General features: G+C 34.7%; 1 protein-coding gene and 1 pseudogene across 5 annotated transcripts in view; one reads left to right on the forward strand and one right to left on the reverse strand.

Moving 5' to 3' along the window:
* CNTN5 (contactin 5) overlaps positions 1-17822 on the reverse strand; it is a 1325220-nt gene that overhangs the window by 1040431 nt on the left and 266967 nt on the right. The window lies entirely within an intron of this gene.
* On the forward strand, positions 9635-9895 carry LOC148108786 (ATP synthase F(0) complex subunit e, mitochondrial pseudogene; annotated as a pseudogene).

The raw sequence follows: 17822 nt of genomic DNA on the forward strand, positions 1-17822 counted from the left end.
ACAGTATACAATTCAAAGTAGGCAAATTGGGTAGAGCCATTATCTTAACCTTTTGGCCATACTATATTACCTTTTTGCCGAAGGAGGAAGAAGGGTATTATAGTAGAAACTATCAGTATCATATAGAGGGAAAAAATGTATTTCCTGAAGCTTACACATTGTGTGAAACACTATCTATATCTAATGTTCACAGCAATACCATAAAGATATCATCATCATCTTTAACATATAAGGAATCCAAGACTCATAGAGTCTATATAATTTACAGCAGGTCAAAAAGCAAGTATGTGGCAAGATCATTTTTCAAAATAACATATGTTGTCTTTAATCCAGGCACATCATATTAGATCTTTTTTGCTCTCAAGCTTTGCTAGTTCATTGCAATTTTTGAGGAAGTAAATAATATATATGCCACTGTTATGCATTGTTAAATTTGGGTTTTTTTTTGTTTTGTTTTGTTTTTGTTGGATTGATGTAAAATATGTATTCAAATTTCACTGGAATAAATTTTCTCTATTGCATTTCTGATACTTCATTTCAGATGGTGCCAGACTGATCACAGTCAAAGAATGAATTGGAGGCCTTTTGAAATCTCTCTCCTGGCTAAAAGACAGTGGCAGTCAACAAAAGAGCCATCTGTTGTGATGTCTTCAGTGATAGTGGTTTAGGAGATATAACTTCAATTTTTCAAGTTATGTCTCTAGATAGTAAATAGGACTGAGGTATAATTTTCAGATAAGAAGCTAAAAAATATTTTTTAATCTTTCTTTGGAGTTTTGAGGATGGTCAGAGAGCTATAGTTATTGGAATATTATATACACAACTAAGAATATGGTCAATTTTAATATTACAACAAACTAGCATGAAAAATAAAATATAATTTCCTTAAAATTATAATGCTATTGATTTTAAGAGTTAAACTTTTTGAAAAGTCCTATATTTCAAGAATGTAAGTATAAATTCAACATTAGGTCAATTTTATAATTTTTGGAAGAGATCAAAATAAGATTGTTTTGTCTTTAATTAAAGAGCACCCAAGGAACAAATTTAAAAATAATAGTGTGGGGGCGCCTGGGTGGCACAGCGGTTAAGCGTCTGCCTTCGGCTCAGGGCGTGACCCTGGCGTTCTGGGATTGAGCCCCACATCAGGCTCCTCCGCTATGAGCCTGCTTCTTCCTCTCCCACTCCCCCTGCTTGTATTCCCTCTCTCGCTGGCTGTCTCTATCTCTGTTGAATAAATAAATAAAATCTTTAAAAAAATAATAATAATAGTGTGATGAGCTCTTTGGACCCTCTCCCTAGTAAAACAACCATAGTTGTTGAAAATTATTTTTTTAAAAAATCTAAGTCTCTGAAAATTGTCCTTAGAGCATACAGCTACTTAATAAAAATTTATTCAAGGAAATCAACTAAATCTGTGCTACAAGTGTAGAATTCTATGCTGCTTGAGCCATGACTAACTCCTTTATTCCATTCCCCACACTACACATACTGTAATGGAAAGCTCCACTCTTGTGGGTTTGGTTAAAAAGATGAGATTCCCTAATATGAGCTAATGTATCTCCATCTCCAACTCACTTGACAACACCGGCAAAACCCTGAAACCAAAATCTGACAATGGCATTATAAAATAAAAAGAATATATAGAGAACAATGGCATTCCTAAGTACAGGCACAAAATTCTTTGACAAAAAAAATTAGCAAAGCAAACATGGTAATATGTAAAAATAGATATATAGGTATAGATATAGATAGATAGATAGATAGATAGATAGATGATAGATAGATAGATAGATAGATGATAGATAGATAATAGATAGATGATGATAGATAGATAGATAGATAGATAGATAGATAGATAGATAGATGATATAGATATAGATAGATAGATAGATGATAGATAGATAGATAGATGATAGATAGATAAGATGACACAATGGAAAGAATGCTAGATAGGTTTTCTACTTCAAAATTAATCAAACTAAAGGAGGAGCAGCTGGGTGGCTCAGTTGGTTGGGTGTCTGCCTTTGGCTGGAGTCATGATCTCAGGGTCCTGGGATCAAGGCCCTTGTCAGGGTTCCTGCTCAGTGGGGAGTCTGCTGCTCCCTCTATCTGCCCCTGCCTGCACTCCTGCACAAACTCTCTCTCTCAAATAAATTAAGGAAAATCTTTAAAAAGAAGGAAGAAAGGAAGGAAGAAAGAAAGAAAAAATAGATATGCTCATCTTAAATGCAGAAAAAGTGGCAAATTCAGACAATAGTGGATTATCAAATTGTGATATTTTTTCACAAATAAAAATAAAAACTTCTGATATATTCAATATAATGAACAAATCTCAAACAATATTTTAAGTAAAATTTCAAGCTGCAAAAGTATATACTCCATGATTTCACTTATATGAATTTCTAAAACAGGGATTATCTGCAGTGATATAAATCTGGAAATGGTTATCTATTTGTAGTGCAAATTGAATGACAAGGGTACTTTTCAGGTTATGAAAATATTCTATATTTTGATTGGGATGGTGTTTATACAGGTGCATATATTTTTTAAATTCATTAGAATGTACATTTATGGCAAATAATTTAACTGTTGTAAGGTACCTTAATACAAATAAAAGAATAAAAGAAGGAAAAATAAGGGCAAAAGAAGGTTAAATGTATTATGAAAATATTTCTAATGTAATCATTAACACCATAATTTCTTATGTGGTTATTCCATTATTTAAGAGTGTCCCATTGTTGGACATTTATCTTGCATCAAGTTTCTTGAGATTTTAAATTATGCTGTTATGTCTTTAGGACATAATTTTCTGAGCTTTAGTGTAGAGAGGTAGAGCCCAGATGAGGAGCAGTGGTCTTGATAAGTGGAAGAGGCACACCTTACAGCTCGGGACTGCTACGGAAGTACCTGTGATTGATGAAACAAAGAGGAATTGAGTATAGAGTACCCCAGATATTTGTATGGAAATACCTCTTGGATTCTTAGCCAATTTCTGGACTGCAAAACTAGAGGAGAAAGCTATGAAGTTCTGAGGCAGCTGCTGCTAGGAGGCTGAGAGCAAATGAAGAATCTGTGGTCTTCCAGTGTTAGGAAGATTCTAGCCTTTTGGCTCAGCAAGAATGCAGAGGTTATAGTGGACACCCTGTTCTTTCCATTGGAACCCCACAAAAGCCATGCAACTTGGAGTAAGAACATGACATAAGAATAAAAGCTATGCTTTAAGATTAAGGAAAAAACTGATAGAGACCCATCTTAAAGCAAAAATTAGGCTTCTTCAGCAGCAAGGTGCCTAACAGAACAAAATAAAACATTTTTTGGAGAAAGAATACAGTACCAGAATCTGAAAAATATGCATCACTTACAGTGTCCAACATACAAAACAAAATAAAACAGCAACTAAAAGATATTTAAGGATACAGGAAAAAGTGACTGATACAAGTGATAAAATAGATAGATGCATACCCTTAAATAATCCAGATATTGGAGTTAGCAGAAAGTAATCTCAAAATAACTATAGCTAACATTAAATCGAGAGGAAAATATATAAAATAGGTGAAAAGATGAAGTATCTTAACAGAATTATAATATACAAAAAAAAATAAATCTGTATTTTAGAGCAGTAACATATAAAGAATTAGTAACTCATTGAATGCGTTTAACAGAAGACCCAACACACTAGAAAATACACTTAAACTGGGAGGAATAATAAGGATGAGAACACATGTGCAAAAGTCCTAACAAGTGTAATAGGAATTACAGAAGGAAAGGAGAGACATAGGGACAAAATCAGTATTTGAAGAAATAATGGAACAACATTTATCTGAATGTTTATATTAATTTGTATTTCCTCCTTGGACAATTGTTCATTTGTGGTTTTGGTTCATTTTCTTGATATTTTAGTATTTCCTCTTCCATTTGTAAAAGCTCTATATTTTATTATCAATATTAGAGTATTCCTAGCCTCAGAAATGAATTGTAAATTGTAAATAAGAACTTACCATATCCTTGCATAAAATTTTCAAAGACTCTCAATTTTTTACACAGTAAACTCAAATTCATCTCAGTATGGTTTGTGAAAACTAAATATTCCTAAATAAGTTAATCACAATCACTCACATACTCTTCTTTAAAAAACAAATATTTATTTATTTTAGAAAGAGAGCATGAACAGGAGGAGCGGAGAGTGGGAGAGAGAATCTGAGGCAAACTCCATGCTGAGCATGGAGCCTGATGCTGGGCTAGATCTCATGATACTGAAATCATGACCTGAGCCAAAACCAAGAGTTGGACGCTTAACCAACTGAGCCACCCAGTGTCCCACTCATATACTCCTTTGAAAGTAATGCATTATACCTATATTGTAAGAAGTATGATCTGATTTTTGTTTATTGATCTGTTTCTTCTACTTTAATCTGAGCTCTTCAACAGCTCTTTACTTGTAGGTTCTCTGTAAATCTCTCTTGGCTGGCTAGAAGAATAAAGTGAATACATAATAAAAATAGAGTAAGAAATTATGATTTACAGTTGGCACTAAAAGGAAACAGAAGGGAAGCAAAGGCTGCAGACTACAGTTTGGATATTCTCCATTATCCTGACAGTAAATTAGCTTTTCATTTGGATGTTACTTTCTTTCAGAAGAGTTTGATGCATTTTAAGTTGATGCAGCAGTGCATGTTATTAAAGCCAGGCATCATAAATTATTCCTTAAATCATTGAGTCTTGGGAAAATAGAAAGCCAATGAATCACATACCATTTGAACATTGATTTAGTTTCTGCATAAACTTATGCTGGGTCTGGTGTATGTTTTTGGCTCCAGCAGGTCTGCATACTTTCTAATTTGCTTGAAAACTGCGTGAAAATATTCCCATGGCCCTCTTGTAAAATATGACAGCCTGACATTTTCTTTAATTACAAGACCTGATCTGTTTAATAGCACAAAATTGGCCTCCAACTTGACAGTCCTCCCCTTTAAAATCAATGGTTAGACTCTGGGGCACCAGCTTGGTCATCAAGATCAATATTAGAAAAAATATAGCTTGTCAAGACCTCTCAGCCTTTTATTGATTCAAATGAGGAGCAGCTCACAGATTGAATAATGATATTAGAGCTCTGATCCAATGAACAGAAGCCTCTTACATTAATTTCAGTATAGGCAGATGAATCTGTGATAAATGATGCAAGCATAATTATCCAAGAACTATAGTTAGATAAAGCTGAATGTTTTCATTCACACACACATACACACACACACATATTTAGGATAGATTTCTTTCTTTTTTTTAAGATTTTATTTATTTATTTGACTGAAAGAGAGACAGCCAGTGAGAGAGGGAACACAAGCAGGGGGAGTGGGAGAGGAAGAAGCAGGCTCCCAGCAGAGCAGGGAGCCGGATGTGGGGCTCAATCCCAGGACCCTGGGATCACGCCCTGAGCAAAAGGCAGACGCTTAACGACTGAGACACCCAGGCACCCCAGGATAGATTTCTATATATTTACCAGTAAGTGAACAAAATAAGAAAAGTGTTCCTTTGGTCTTATTAGAAATAAATAAAACAAAATTAAAAAAAAAAAACATGAAAAAGCCACCTTATTATCAAAGAATGGAAGAGAAATCATAATGAAAAGTAAAAGAGAAAATTACCATAAGAAAATAATTCATTATTTCCTTTTGAATAATTTATTTATGTAAATAAAAATTTGCTAAAGTTTTAGAAAGAATATTAAACTAGAAATCAGTTTTCTGCAATTCCAGTGCTGGCTAATTACATTGTTACACAGTTGCTAAACTTACGCTGGCCTTCATCTCCACCTCTGTTATGTGAAGAACTAGGAAGATACCATCTAAGTATTATTTTAAAACCTAAAAACAATAGTCTAATGTTAGTTTCTTTTGTATTTCATTAGTAATTGAAATAAGTCTTTATAGTTGTTTTATTTTCAATTCTAACTGAATGTTAAGAGAAAGTTCAAATGCAAGTTATGTCAATGGAAAATGGGAGATTGAAGCCATACCCATGAGAATATTCCATCATACTACACATGTATATTTTTTAAAAAATCAGAAATAGGAGTTGGTGATCCCTTTATACTTTTAAAAGTTTATGGATTTTGTACTTACCACTGATTTTTACACTTAAAAGTGGTTAAGATGGTGAATTCTACGTATTTTATCCCAATTAAAACTATTCTTAATATGGAAAATTAGTTTAAAGGTTTTAGTTTAGTTTATATGTAAAAGTTAAAGAAGTGCATTTCAACAATTTGTATTCTAGATAAATAACTTGGAAACATCTTCATATTGTTTGCTAATTACTACATCAATAGTGATGGCTCATTGAGTGTCTATAACTTATTGGTCACTATGGTAGGTATTTTATTTCCTTTACTTCCTTTACTTATATCATACATAAGAGATTAGTATTTTTCTTACATTTATATGCTTTATATATTTACTTTGTTTTTACATCGTTACCTCATTTGTTGTGTGGATGCACCATAGCCATCAAAGCTTAGTATTCTACATATGAGAAAAATAAAACTCATATTTGATTAGTAAATTCCTGAAAGTCCAGAAATAACAAATGCCATAGCTTAGATTTTAAATCATTTGTCTGACACTAAAATACAATTTTTTGACTGTGGTAACAAAGCTTAATACCATGCTGCTTAGCTTAGAGACCTAAAATATAGCTTTCCCCTATAACTTAGGTTACATAGTTTCCTAGAAAAACACAGTAGCTTTGGATAAAATTTCAGCATTTAAGAAACTGTGAAATTTCAGTTTTTCAATAAATAATTCCTCATAGTTCTAGAATTCTACCAAGATAAAACACTTTCAAACAAAAAACACAAACTACACAATTTTCTATTTTCTATTTAGAAAGCTAAAATGGCAGTGCTGACCACTATTAACGCTACTGTAAATTTTAAATTCACCATTTCACTTTACAGAAAGGAACATGTTTTTCTCAGTTATCTGAAAGACTATATAAATAGGCCTAAAGGTAGGACATTTTGAATATATCCCATCAGTGAAAAATTGAACTAGAATTTATTTCCTTATTTCCGTAAATTTTAGGCATCAATAACCCAGAAATTTTACCAACTCTCAAATTATTTTTCTTTCATTTAATTAAAATTTCACAGACTGCCAACTTTTGCTATTTGTGAAACTCTAACAGTTGTTATTGAGTGTCTCCCATGTTAAGAAAACATAAAAAGAATAGAGACTACTTGTTCTCTTCTAACACTAAACTTTATGGTGTGATTCATTTATGTATCCATTTACTTTTATCTCATAATTCATTCAGAGAGACAAAGCCCTATTAAGGCAGCATTCTGGTCTTTGTGTTTTATTTTGCTTTTGTCTAAAGGTAGCAAACAGTTTGACTGCCCCTTGGGTCATGTACTTCTTTCATTCTGAAATGGCTATGTTTGGAATCATCTACTGAATCCAAGTCCAGCACTATTCTTTAAAGTGGCTACTCTTTAGCATTACTGAATGGGCATAGAAAAGTCGAATAATACCTACAATATTATTAACCCACCCATGAGCTAATATATCTATTAGCAAACATTGCTGAGCATTGTATCTCTGATCTTTTCCACACCAAGATAGTAGCCTCAGTCAGGTAAAGACATGACCACAGCAATAGGCATTCAGAATCAATTCCTCAGTGTTTTCTCAGCAAACACCTTATGAACAATATAATGAAGGTGATCATGCTTTAGGGGAGTTACTGATTCTTTGACAGCAAAACTTGTGGCCAATAGTTTATCTATTCTGAGTGGACAGCAAGGAATCTCTGGCTTAAAGTTTACCCTGAAACCCACTTCAAAGCATCCTGCTCTGGTGGTAATTGAGCTCTTTTCCAAATCCAAGGTAGTTGAGTCTAAGTTTAAAAACTTTATTGTAAGTCAGCTGCAGTCGGGATTGTGATAACACCTTGAAAATATGAATTACTCACAGAATAATTCCTAAATTATTTTCAGAATAGAGGCCATTTTTGCAGGAGGTTTGGAAAAAGAGCTAAATTGTTTAACGAAATGTGAACTTTTTTTTACTCTCAACTAGTGAAGTGAAGTGAATTAATTTGTACATAAATTATTTTAAACAAATCACTTTCCCTATACAAAGTGTACTAAGAGAATGGCTTTTGATGGAAGAGTTCAAAGGTTATGACATGTATCTCTAGAATATGGGACTGTTCAAAGTAGGCCTGTCTGGGAAAATCAGTTTACTTTCAATGCTTGACAGAGGCATTAGATTATGGGGAAAGTACAGAAAGTAAGAGAGATCCTGTGTAAAGGAAGTTCAGGCACTTCCAAGACAAATTTTATTTATATCGAAATTTTTCTAGACTCAGCTTTGCTCTCTTTATCCTTTTCTCCAGATCAAGATGTTGAGTTAGCTTTGTCATTTCAGATGTTGTGATTTCCAAAGTACAAGGAACTTGGAGAAAGGGTACTTTATCTGTGTTGATATAGGCATTAACCTGGAAGAAACTTCTAAGGGACAACAAATAGATCAAGACTGTGTTTAGGAGATGGGGAGAATTTAAGCCATGTATGCACAAATATACTGCTAATTAGAAAATATGGTGGGGGCACCTGGGTGGCACAGCAGTTAAGCGTCTGCCTTCGGCTCAGGGCGTGATCCCGGCGTTATGGGATCGAGCCCCACATCAGGCTCCTCCGCTATGAGCCTGCTTCTTCCTCTCCCACTCCCCCTGCTTGTGTTCCCTCTCTCGCTGGCTGTCTCTATCTCTGTCGAATAAATAAATAAAATCTTAAAAAAAAAAAGAAAATATGGTGTTACTAAAGAGTGAACCGTCAAAGAACTTACTAAGATGGAAACGGGTTGATGTCCTTATTATAAATTTAGTCACCATGCTGTTTTTCTCAAACTTTAAGTATCACCTATAGAAGTTTTGATACAATCACTAAGGAGATGTGCTCCACCCACAGAGTGGTAATCACTAGTGTTGATGAGTAATACTCAAGCACTTTGAACATAAATTAATTAAGTACATTAATTAAGTACTAAAGTTTTATAGCTAAAGAAAGTAAAGGATACATCTGGCATTTAGTGACATGTAACTGAACTGCAGAGATGTTAGTTTGGGTCAAGATTTTCTATTTCTTTCCTCCAATTTTAATCTCGTGTCATTTCCTAACTTTGGCAGAGTGCAAAGTAGATATAATTTTGCTGCTATTTAATAATTTACCCTAATTTGCATTAAATTGCTTTGAAGATAAATGTATTTCAAATTTGTAATACTAATTAATATTTGTACAGTGATCCACTACTTAAAGTCATGCGTTCTGATTCTAAATTTAGTATTTATATTGTAACACTATTCAGAACACTTTATAGAGTCAAGTGCTTATAAAAATTATGAGTATACTAGACTATCTCAACAAACATATATGTAGCACTTTTTAAAATTTAACATTTAAAATTAACTGTTTTCTAAAATCAATAAGCATTGAGGAACATATGGACTATAATAGGTCGATAGAGAACTGATAAATAAATATGTAAATTATACTGAATACAAAAATTATATGGTTCTTTTCACTACAAAAATTACCATAACTGATAAATATCAAAAAGACTTGGTGAAGGTTATGGACAAGAAGGTGCCACAGGTGAAGGTCTCTCTGCACATCAAGCTTGCTGCTACTCTACGTGTGTCTTGGAGTGGGCTATGGAGCCAAGGGCTGCAGCTCCCTGAAACCTCTGACAGAAGAGGGGCAGGAACTAGAAGCTGAGGAGAAAAAGAACCTGGATGAATGGAAACAGATTCAGAGAGAACTGGCAGAAGCCCAAGAGGACAGCATACTAAAGTGAGCCTGCCTTTCTCTGGAATGGTGTGGATGAATAAAGCTTTCTGTGTTGTATGAAAAAATAAAACTTTAATAATTTAAAAAATAAAAAAAACTATTGTTATTTATATAAATTTGTGTTTTGTATTTTAAGAACTATGAAACATTGTGACAACTGCTACACACACACAAATAACTTTAATTTTAAAAATGCCCTCTCTAGTGGCACCTGGATGGCTCAGTTGGTTAAGTAGCTGACTCTTGGTTTCGGCTCAGGTCATGATCTTCGGTCCTGGGATCAAGACCCGAGTCAGACTCCTCACTCACTGGGGTGTCTGCTTGTGGATTCTCTCTCTCCCTCTGCCTCTGTCCCTCCCCCAACTGATGCTCTCTGTCTTTGTCTCTCTCTCTCTAAAATAAATACATTAAAAAATGACCTTAGTTGAAAAAGAAGTATCTACGTTTCTTAGTGCATAAACTAATATGTGCCCAAAAAGGGATGCAAAGATGAATTTTCCTAAAGTTGAAGTTTACATCTTTATTCAATAAAGAAACTTTCTTTTTAAAGACATTTTTACTACATATAATAAGATCATTTATAGTGTAATTTTAACTTTCCTCACATCCAAACCACCACCACCATCTTTTGCATTGTTTCTTATGTCTATGTTTTTGGGTTTCCTTAGATGGAGCATATTCATTTAAAAATGTTTGTCAGGAAACTTTTGAAGGTTTCATGAATATGTATGTTTAGTACCTTGATTGTGGTGACAGCCTCATGAGTAGATGCATATGTCCAAACTCATCAAATTGTATAACTTACATATGCGCAATTTTATATATAAATTATACCTAAATAAAACTATAAAATAAAATAAAATTTTGTCATTCAATTCAGTTCAACAACCCTTTAGGAAGGGCCTGCTAGGAGGAAACAAGCAGGGAGGCCCAAGTGTTAGAAAGGCTGATTTAAAGTATTTTGCTCACTAAATCCAAAGTCTGTGCCTCCTCAAGTACATTTTTTATTGGCTGTTCTTTTATTCCCTGTGCATGTGACAGCTTTTATCTTTCTTTTGAATGTCTCATATTTTGTTGTTGTTGTTGTTGTTGTTGAAAACTGCACAGTTAAGATAATATGTTGTAACAACTTTGGTATCAACCTTTGTTGTTCTGGTGCTTGGGTTTTGTTTGGTTGGTTTTCCTGGTCATAGAATTGTTTTTATTTTTCCTGCTTATTTGTTTAGCACTTTCCTGGAATAATTCTATGGATTTTGTTCCCTGCAGTGTATAACCATCAAGTTCTCTGCTATTCTACCTGTTTTTTTTTTTTAAGTTCTTGTTTTTATTTTTAAAACTGACTTCTGGGAGTCCGTACTTGAGTCAATATAATTCGTTACCCAGTGAATGGTCAGATTTCCTTAAATGCCTTGTGTGTAAGCCAGCCACTTTTTGCAAGGAGCACTAGCTTACGAGACAGCCTTTGTTCCTCTTGTTTGTTTCGGACCTCTAAGGTCAGCCAGAAGGTAGTGACTGGTGCCTTCTCCTTCCCTAGGTATTTCCTGGGCATACATAAAACTTTAGGCATGCATGTAACCTTTTATAAACATAGGGCAGGAATAGAGTGGAGTTTTTCAAATATCCCTACGGTAGTTTATTTTTTCTGGGATTCCTTTTAAACTCATGCACATGCTTTGATTTGTACCAACTGAAACCATTTTTTTTTAACCCCAGCCTAATGTCAACTTTTATTGATAGCAAAGCAGCAACACTGAGGGATGTTTCCCTGACTTCCAGAGCAGGCGCTTATTTCCATGGCGGTGGTGGTGGTAATGTGTGTGTGTGTGTGTGTGTGTGTGTGTGCGCGCGCGCACGCGTGCACGCACACACACGCATGTGTAAGGGGTGGAGTAGTAATCTAAGGAGCTGGTTGTGATGAAGGGTGGACCAACCCCTGGAGACAGGATGGGGGGAGAGAGAAGAGCCTCAGAGAGGCCAGGTGATAGTAAAGAGTCCTTGGAGGATACATTGAGCTCAGCTCCCAGGAACAGCAGGTACCTGGGGCCCAGGTGATATCTGTGAACTGCTGTGCCTATTGTGGTAGATTTTCAGGAAAGACTACTATAGCCATGGGCATGTTGTCAACTGCGTTCAGGTACATCCAGGTATAGCAGAGGTAGCATGGAAGGCCAGAAAGGTGGACAAGAAAGCAATGTTCAGCTTTAGGACCTTGAAGAGGAGTGCAGTGAGAGACTCTTCCAAGGGCAGCCTACTCCACTGCAAAGATACATACACTGAGGTCAGTGCACAGAGAGCTGACCAGGACCTGTGCTGACCTTAATCCTGGGAATTGTGCAATTTGCTGTGATGACCAGTGTGGTTGCTCCTGCAATAAAGAAAAGCACTCCAGTGGCCAATGGTTATCATTAAGTGTTGGGAAAACACACAGTTCAGTACAGCACCCAGGACAACCCCACAGCTGGCATGAGCCAAGCCAGTAATGATATGCAGGGCTCCCAAGGTGGTTGGCTGTCCCCAGAAGAGCTCCTCTTTGCTGGGGTGGGAATTCTCCAGGGTCTCTCAGGCTGTGAGAAAGGCTCCTCTGAGCTCTGCCGTGGCTTCCCTGGGGTCTCAGGGGGAGGGCTCATCAGTGGCTGTTGGTCCTGGTTAGAGCTGGCTTCTGGGGGCTGGTAGACTGTGGGCTGGGCTGCTTCAAGCTTGCTGGAGGTTGAAGTTGGGTCTTGGCCAGGTGACAGCCTTAGGCACTGGAGATGTTGCCAGCAGCTTGCTATTTTTCAGTAATGCCCTTGAAGTAGGCATCTCCTACTGCAGCTGAACTAAGTCAAATCAAATATCCAACATCCTCTGTGACTAGAGATTTCCAGGAAGATGCAATTTTGGAAAAATATTGGCTGTGCTTTGTGGATGTGGCTTTTCACAGACCTGTAAACATGGCTGGAGTTCTCTGTCATCTGCAATGCTGCTAGCCTTTGGGTACTATACCAATGAGCTGGGGTGGGAGGGAGGATGGAAATTGTCCCATTTTGAAGCATCACAGACCCTGCTGTCTTACTGAGAGGTTCCATAGTTTCTCTTGGGTCAAGTTTTCAGTTAATTCTTCAGCTTTGCCTAATTGCCAGAATTCTGCCATGGTTGATTCCCACCCCCCACCTCACCCCAGCTCATTTTCACTGCTTTATTGGGATGACAAATTCACTGAAGACCATATTCTATGATTCTAGAATTCAATGTCAATACCTCTCTTTTGAACTCTCAATGTAAAGTCAGTACCTCTTATTCTAATAATAATCATCTTAGATTTTCTTTTCCTTTTTGGACTTCAAACTATTTGGCACCTCTTGAAACACCTCATTATTTCTACTCTTAGTTGTGTATAAGTAATTTAACTCTTTAATCATCTCAATTTCCACTACCCCCGTCTTTAGTCCTTTTCTTTCATGCCTTATATGTAGGTGTTCTATCTTTCTTTGACTTCATTGGGAAGTCTTTCTTCTTTTTGCCTGCCAGATTTAGTCTTATCTTGACCTACTGCATTTTTTCTATCCACATTACTACCTTTCACTGATTACTACATTTCTGCCCAACAAATAATTGTTAATATGGCAACTCTGTATAACTTACATATGTGCAATTTTATATAATATAGTAAATATAGTTTTAACCTTTTCAGTTTTTATTTTTTTTTCTATTTACAGTACTACTCTGCTTGTTCAAGTCATGACCATATAGATTATTCTTTTGTTTTTGCCAGACTGAAAGTCTCAGACCCATAGAAAAGTTAGATATAAGGACTATAAAAGTTGGTTATAGTAGGATAGTTTCCACCAACTTTTTAAATTTATGAGTCTGACATTTCTGGAAGCACCTTCCTGTCCATATCAACAAATGCGCCAATGGAGGTTAACCATCAGCTTTTCTGGTTCAAACATTGTAATAGTTTTAAAAGCAACAGTAGCATTGATCCACTTTACAAAATCACAGCATGATTCAAAATTTAAGTATTGCCACTTATTTGCATTCTTTGTTCTCACCTGCCTTTTTCTTTGTATGAATAAATCTTCAGAACAGATGGTGGAAGATTATCAATAAAAGGAGTTGTTACCTCAGTGTGAATCCACTATGCTCAGTCAAAATGCATTGCTTAGCCACCTGTTCATTTATCACATTCAAAGCAACTCTTCTGTTTTAGGCACTTTCTGGTAGAACAGCTGAATTTTTTTTCCTTATGGATTAATGAACAGAGAAGATATTCACTTTTGTGAGTAGCTGCTTTAACAATACACTGTGCAATCATACATTATATAATATGTAGCTGCAATTTATATATTTGTACACTTTAAATTTATTAACTTTTATTTTAATGAGTCATGTTATTTATATTTCTCATGTTTGTTTGAAAATTCATGTTTTTAGAAAGTAAACTTTTGAAAAATAAAATCAGAAATTAATTTCTAACTAATATATAACAAAAACTAGGTCAAAGGCAGCTAAAATAGATTCAGTTACTATAAGATATAATATGTTAAATGCAATTTATTAACTATTTAACTGGATGCATTATGGACAGAATATTTGTGGTCCCCTCCAAATTCTTATGTTGAAGGTCTAACTCCCAATGTGATGATATCTAGAGATAGGACCTTTGGAAGCTAATGAGGGCTAGATTAGGTCATGAGGTGGAGCCCTCATGATGGGATTAATGGAATTATAAGAAGAATAGAAAGAGAGAGAGATGCTCACACCAAAGAAAGGACATGTGAGAACATAGTGAGAGGGTGACCATCTGTAAGCCAGGAAGAGAACCCTTACCACGAAATTAATCAACTGTCACCTTGATCTTGAACTTTCCAGCATCCAGGACTGTGAGAAGGATTTTTTTTTTATGGTAGCCTAAGACAGTATGTTTATTCACAGGTGCCATTATTCTGATGTCTTAAAAAATATAGCTTGAGTAAATTCCATTATTGCAAAGAGATCATCCTTGATAAATATTAAGCAAAAAGTCACCTTTGAAAACCTTTATTCTAAACTCTTCATTAAGTAAGTGAAAAAAAATGATAACCTGAAATACGGTAGATTTATCTAACTTTTTTCTTATTGGAGAACATCCTAACAAAATAAAATAATAAAATAATTTCTCACACTTTTACAGTATATTCACTTGATTTGTTAATTATAGAAACACATTTTCAGACCTATTATTTTCATAATGTTCAATAGTTAAGAATTAGTTACACATTGGACAGAGAGCTTTATTTAACTGTATATACAAATTAGTAGATATATGCTAATAAACACACTTAATGGCATAGAATATTTTAGATAGAATTTCAAATACAGGGGCACCTGGGTGGATTAACATCTATCTTTAGCTCACATAATGATCCCAGGGTCTGGTCCTGGAATCAAGCCCCACCTTGAGCTCCCTGCTCACTGGGGAGCCTGCTCCTCCTTCTCCCTCTGCTCATGCTCTCTCTCTATCTCTCAATAAATACAATCTTTAAAAGGTAAATATTAAAATGTCAAATGCAGAACAGTTATGCTATGATAATAGCATCTCATAAAAATTATATCAAATTATCAAAGTTACTGAGCGCATAATGAACTGCAGTGAAACTAGCAAAAGTTGGAGAACCTCCACTAAGCCAACATTTCATCAGTGATTACTGTAAGATGTGGTTAAGTACAGAAATTAAATATAAGAAGGATCTATATTGTAGAGGAGAGGTGGTCTTTGGAAAGCTTGTTAGAACTGTATCTTTTAGTTTCGTTGACTGAGAAAATACTTAGTGACATTTTTGGAAATGGAATCTCATTATCTCTTACATAAAATAGACATCCAACAGCTAGAAAAGGAATCTATTTCTTCCCTGCTTGTTTTTCAGCCCCAATATATGAATGATGTAATACCTCTTTCTGTAGTGAAAGTGGAATTTAAAAAAGAGTTTACTTAAAAAAGAAATGTCCAACTTCATTATTACTTTTAATATATATATTTTTAATTTCATTACCTCCAGAGCTCTTTGGTGAGGCTACACATGGAACATTTCTGGGAACTTTGAACTGTTTTGGAGAGGCCTAGTGTTTACCCAATCATGTTCAAGGACTTCAAATTTCTGGTCATATATATTATATGCACATAACTTTTAGAGAAAGTGGAGGAATGACAGTCACCTGCTTTATAGTTACAAGGATACATACTTGCATTCAATCCATGCTATTTATAAGGCATATATTCTAGATTGTACAAGGTTCTGTATCCTCAGCTCTAAAACAAGGATAATAATAGTTACTGCTCATGAAATTTTGTGAGGATTAAATAAATAAGATAGCAAGTATTCAATAAGTCCACAGTAAACAGGGGTTTGGCTTTAAATATAAAGGACAATTAGTATGGAGTATTAAAAAATATCCAGTTTATTTTTATTAACTGTAACAGATTGCCATTATATAATTCTAGAGAAATAAGTGATATCATCAAAACAGTGATTAGAAATCCACCTATATTTTAAAAGTACTTGGTAATGTAACTCCACAAGGAAACTGCAATCATACATATGAGAAAATGTTAAACACTAAGAAGCCAAGATGACTATAACAAAAAAACTATACCGTTTATAACCATGAATCACAGTTTTGTGAAAGCTATCTATGAGAAAACATTTTTATTTGAAACTGTAGTTTTCCATCAATTCATTTATGATGTATAAAATTAAAAAAAAATAGATCTATTACAATGATTGACACTTGTTGAGAAGTGCCCTTGAATATTTGGGAATTGAGAAATAAGGTTGGGTCTGGCAGATTGAAAGGAGGGAGAAAGGCTCTTCAGTGAGTCAATAAAAGGTATGACTTGGTACAAGAAGCTTAAAAAAAAAATAGTACCAGATAACTGAAGCAGAATGGCCATAATTTGGAGACTGAATATCTAGAATGAGACTAGAATATTTCAAAAGTTTCAAAATAAGGTTAGAAACAAAATATTTTTAGTTGAGAAATTGGTGCTTACCCAAATGAATGAATGTTAGTCAGTGAGTAAGAAGAGGAAACGGATATTATGTAGGTAACTAGCACTGTCTACCAACTAATCTCCCAATAATGTAATCTTCCTTCTAAAATATAACCTGAGAATGTTAAAATATGCAACATGTGTATGTATTCCATGAATATCGGCAGAGTAAAATGAAAGAGGGAGACTATTTCTTCCCGAGCCACATAATCTACTGCTAGTTCATCCTAATTAATAGAAATATTGTGAAAATTAAAACAGCTTCAATAGAAAATAAAGATACAAAACACTAATCAATCCTAATTAATGACAAAGAAATAGCTTGATGAAATTGTAGAAAAGAGTAGAGACAACATATATTGAATCTCTATTAGATCAGATAATGTGTTAAGTGCTTTCATATATGTCACCTCATGGTGACTCTGAGATCTTAATGTCATTATCTCCATTACATAGATAAGAAATTGGGAATCAGAAAATAAGTTTTCTAAGAAAAAATGTTAGTAAGTGGCAGATTTAGAAATACAATCTACATCTGAGTATGTAAATTCAACTTTTTCATATCTTCATGAAGACCTGGGAACCAAATACAGAACAAGAAATACTGGTGAAGATGTGTCTGTGCTCCGGAGGTTATAGATAAGCCTAAGTGATATACATGTTGTTTTTTCAGGTTTTGTATTCACAAACTACTGAAATTCTGACCTAGAAGTGTTAGCTCTTTAAACTATCCTGTTAAGGATTCTTATTATTGTAAGTGTAATTTTTTAGAATAACAGCTCATTTTATTTAAGCAAGAGTGATTTTGAAACTTGTTTTCATAGATCCTTTGAAATGAATTTACTGTTCATGTAAAGTGTAAATCTTGACATAGAGACACAATTCGTCTATCCTCTGTAGATAATGAAACTTGGAAATGACATTACACTAATCAAAACAGAACTATATTAAAGCTGTAGTCAT

Source organism: Ursus americanus, chromosome 16 (assembly GCF_024610735.1).
Source record: "Ursus americanus isolate L20-20 chromosome 16, mUrsAme1.1.p, whole genome shotgun sequence".
Classification (NCBI taxonomy): Eukaryota; Metazoa; Chordata; class Mammalia; order Carnivora; family Ursidae; genus Ursus; species Ursus americanus.